Source organism: Urocitellus parryii, chromosome 4, assembly GCF_045843805.1.
Source record: "Urocitellus parryii isolate mUroPar1 chromosome 4, mUroPar1.hap1, whole genome shotgun sequence".
Lineage (NCBI taxonomy): Eukaryota > Metazoa > Chordata > Mammalia > Rodentia > Sciuridae > Urocitellus > Urocitellus parryii.
The window spans coordinates 30,980,178-30,985,141 of record NC_135534.1 but is presented as its reverse complement, the minus strand read 5'-3'; positions in this window follow the sequence as shown (position 1 = coordinate 30,985,141).

The window sequence follows — 4,964 nt, the reverse complement described above, 5'->3', positions numbered from 1 at the left end:
TGTCTACATATGTCCATACACATACACATGTACAAAAATAATATGTAACATATTATAAACATCTTTCTACATCAGCGAATACATTTCTGTCACATAATCACATATCGAGAACGGACTTGTCTTCTCTTGAATGAGGGCACTGCCCAAATTTTTCATCAGGAAGTTATTTAGGCAATGTTCACTTTTTGATTATACAGTAGTATTCCAGCATCACTCTATATTTTCTCAGATCTTCCACCAGCTCATCATTTCTAGCAGTAATAGCTCATGTTTCATTCATTCCTTGGACTAACTTCCCACAGCAGTGTTGCAGGGTTAGAAAGGAAAAAAAAAATGTTTTTAGGGTAGCAATCCTTACTTTTGGTTGAATTCATCTTGTGGAATTTTACTGATAGTTAATGAAACCACATCTCTGAGAACCGAAGTAGCGGTGAGTGTCATGTCTTAATGCCACCGAGTCCCTAGCACAGGGTAGTGTTCCAGTTAGTCATACCAAAGGGGTTTTGCGCTCCTGGCTTCAGCAGCAACAATAACAACAGCGATGATGAAGATTGTTGTTGCTGCTTTGCTCTGACCTTCTGTATTCTTGTCCTGCTCTGAGAGCCCCCCCACCCCCAGATGCTCTCACAAGCGGGGAGGGCGTCATTTTCCGGGAGCTCTGTTCACTGTTCATGGAGCAGAACAGTTCTGGTACATTCTCTAAGTAGGCGAGGCTGAGCTTTACCTGACCCCTCAGAGCCCCTCGACGCTAGACAATAGGTCTTCTATCCTGCCTGCCCAGTGACACCTGCAAGAATCTGGTGTTCATTGTCATGCCCTTTTCTTGGCAGGCTCCTCTATTGAGTTTGGCTTCTGCTGACTAAAATAAGGGAAGCTGACCTAGTAGAGGCGAGAGCAGCTTGAAAGAAAAGTCTTAGTGTTGCCATATGGCCCGAGGGCTCCAGGTGAGCCTGTCAAAGTAAATAGACATATATGTATGTATATATATATATATATATATATATATATATATATATATATTAATCATCCCAAATCAAAACAAGTCCCAGCACTGGGCATTGAACATGGCACATAGTAGAGGCATTCTGCAAGTATCTGCTAAGTAAAAAGAGGGATGGCAGGTGAAGGAGGGTGTGAGTTATCTCTGGCCTTATCTTACTGTAGAAGGCTGTCCTGTACCCACAGCCGGTATGTCTCCAGGAAGACTTTCACAAGAGAGATGGAGGAGCACGCTTCGTATGCAAGGTTAAATACACACCTATTCTTCAACTCTTGGACAGACAAAGCCCCGAATGCGTGGGTGTAACAAGTGCTGTGGAGTTTCTAATAGAGAAGTTTGAGCAGTCAAATACAAACCAAGTGTGAGCATATAATAAAAATATTTTCAGGTACACATGGTCTCACAAAGGTCACGTCCATGACTGAAGTGGAACAGATTATATTCCATGCTCGTCTGATTATGTCCAAATGAACCCCAATGCTATGTACGACTATAATGCACTTAGCAAAGAAGAGGCGATTTGAAGATGGAAATACAATGTAAAGCTAGGACTAGAGAACTAGGAGGAGGAGGAAGAAAAACAAACATCAAAAAAGGTCACTTTCCAATGGGCAGCCTTTCCTGGGAAAATACCAGAAGTTGCTTTTCGCTAAAGAAGAAAAAAAGGGGGGGGGAGCAGGGGGAGATTGGGGTGAAATAAACCAAATCATAGAATCCAGGATCCAGGGATCTATCTAACTCTGAAGAGGACTCAGGAAATTCTTAGGATGGTGACAAAAGTTAAGACCAGAATAATAGCACAGTGGGCCCCCAGAGCCACCAGCCCACATCATAGGAGAAAGACCCAGGGCCTTCAGGAGAACACTCCCCAAGAAGAAGATGGCTTTGTCGTCACTGGGAGTCCTAGAGCCCGGTGTGAGGCTGTGGGAAATGAATTAGTAGTAGGCACACAGGGTGCTGGGGCTGTGGCTCAGTGGCAGAGCGTTTGCCTAGCATGTGTGAAGCACTGGGTTTGATGCTCAGAACCGTATATAAATAAATAAAATAAAGGTCCATTAAAAACTAAAAAAAAAAAATTGTGCATTTATAACTCTATCATACCATTCAACTTCATTAAAAAAAATTAGGCACCCCACACCTAGAAAAGGAAAAATGAGACAACTGTTAACTGCTGGAAAAATATACAGTAAAGAAAATATAAACACTGCATGCCATTTGGTTCATCTGTGAACAATATTTTCACATATGTTCGTGTAAACTGAATTAACAAAATTTAATATAGTTTCATGTGAGTGAATAGAGAAGAGGCAGCATGTGAGAGGTTACAGGAAGAACCCAAGAGAGGGGATATGAAGAGCTAAATCTTTATCCTCCACCATGGGAAGTCAAGAGACAAACGTCCCAAGATTGAAAAGTCAAGAACCAGCAGTATGGCCGGGCTCGGAGGTGCATGCTTGTAATCTCAGCAACTCAGGAGGCTGAGGCCAGAGGATTGGGAGTTCAAAGTCAGCCTCAGCAACTTAGCAAGTCCCTAAGCAACTCAGTGAAACCCTGTCCCTAAATAAAATATTAAAAAAGGGCTGGGGATGTGGCTCAGTGTTTAAGTACCCCTGGGTGCAATCCCTGGCCCAAAAATCCAAAAAGCAAAACAAAACAAAAACTACTATTAGGAATATGTTATTTAAAGATAAAGAGGTAAATCCAAATAAATAGCTTAAAGGTTAAAAGTTGTTATTTTTTTTTGCGGGACTGGCTTAAGAGTAGGAAAAAATAGAGCAAGGACTACTATTTTTCATGATGAGACTTTGACTCTTTAGAACTAGGTACATGTATTATTTTTAATTACATTAATCCCCCAAGTACTGGAGGTTGGGCAGATAAAGAATGGATGCCCAGTTCTTCTCTTGGGGTCTTGATAACTAAGTCAGTGTTCACTCTTTTGAAAAATCATCCCCTGGAAATTGCTTCAGGGACAGTCACAAAGAGAAAGGGGACCACCGAGGGGGGCTCTTGGACACTTGCACTTATTTTCTGTGTTGGGGTTCCTGGTGAGATTTCATTTGAGTGAAAGGGCTGCGGTTTGTTTTTAAGTGTGAAAGCGTAGCCTAGACCTAACGTTTTAGGGATTAGATTTCTCTTAGGAGCACAGTGGCCAGTGGACCAGCCAGGGGCTTCCTATGAGGTGCAAGGCAACATTCATGCTGGAGAAGCATCCCTTTCCCACCACCGCAGCCTCAGGAAGAAGAGATCTGCAATGCCCTGTCTACATCTTTTTGTTTAGTCCCTGCTGGGACCAAAGACCTGGGTCTGTGAGTTTAGAATCTGGGAGTCTGGTATGATGCTAGGGAGAGCTCAAGCAATAAACGGACTTCTGTAGCCCTGAACCCACCACAGTCTTAGCCTTAATATCTCCCTGTTCTGCCCCACTGAACCAAGCCACTGTGAACACAACCCCAGGCCACGTCCATGCTACAAGTCATCTTTAGCAGTGAAGGTGAGCAGGCCCAAGGCCTTTACGAGTGGGCAGACACTGCTTTAAGTATTCCCTGGTGGATTATCTTCTTTAACCATCACAGCACTAAAGGTACTACTGTTCCTCTTTGCATTTTATAGATGAGGAATCGGAGGCACAGAGATGGTGAGTAACAGGCCCAGAGTCACACAGCTAGTGCGTGCAAGGTAAGGATTTGAACATAAGCAGCCTGTGTCCAGTGCTCACGCTCTCTACAGCCTGCCATTCCTGTCCCCCTCTGCTACCCACACCTGACTACTCCTTTTCCTTAAATGAGCCCTGAAACCCCTTCCTGGAGGCTCTCATGGAGGTATTCTCTGCCCTTTTCATTGTCTCACCTGTCTGGTTTGTTTTTAAGTAAGTTGGAGTTTCAACAAACACCAGACTCCCTCAAAACCCAAGCCGAGAGAGAAATCCTTCATTGACAACATGTCTGGCAAAAACAGCAAACCATTTGAAACCATCGGCAGCAATCGGATACCCATGTGGTAATGGTTTGGAATTAAGAAACTAAGTCTCACGCCCCGTGGCTGGCACCCAGAGAAATTGCTCACTAATCTCTGCGCTTGGAGCTTGGGAAGAGAGGCGGGGTCTGGGGATCTCCTGGGAGGATACGGGGAACAAGAGGCCCCTCCGCTTGGCAGAACCAGACTCTTCAAACCAGCCCAGATATCCTGTAACTGGATCTACCCAGCTGCTGAGTGAGTGATGTGGATGGCCTGGGGCTTGGGGGAGGAGGGAGGCCCGGCTGAGGCTAGCCTGCCTCCGCCACCTCAGCGCAGGCCCTCCACATCCCTGTGCTCCACTCCAGCCTCAAGGAAGCTTCTTTGACGTTCTCCAACATGCCTGGCTTGGTCCTACTTCAGAGGCTTTGCGCTTGCCTTCCCTCTGTCAGGAATGCTGTTCCCTGCCTCCTGGTTCCATGCGGGGTCTCTGCTCCAATTGCCTCTGCAGGAAAACCCTCCTGACCACCAGAACTTGCCAGACTCATTTCTCTCCCACGTCTTATTACCAAAAACAAAACAGACAAGCAAAGCCCTTTATCAGTGCTGATCATTTGCTGAATTTATGCCTGTATTTATTTTACTTTACTTATTTACTCCTTGTATGCCATGAAAGCAGGGGCTTTGTCTTCTAGAAATTTCCTTACCCCTACAGCTTAGAGTTGTGCTGAGAGACAGTGGCTACCCAGTGAGTGCTTCTTGAATGAACAAAGGATACCTTCCAACAATGCAGGTGGGAGGCTCAGCCCTGGGGCCCTGGTGTTGGAGGGAGAACGTGGGCCTTCCCATTGGGCCAATGTTCATGGACCTTCAGCAAGCCACCTCCTTCACCTGTCCCCCTCCTGCCTTCCTGGCATTGAAGGCTCTGTTCCATGCTGGGGAGACAGTGTGAAGCATCTCTTTTGGGAGACTTTAATACCTCAGAAGAGGTATTAAAGCCAGGAATTTC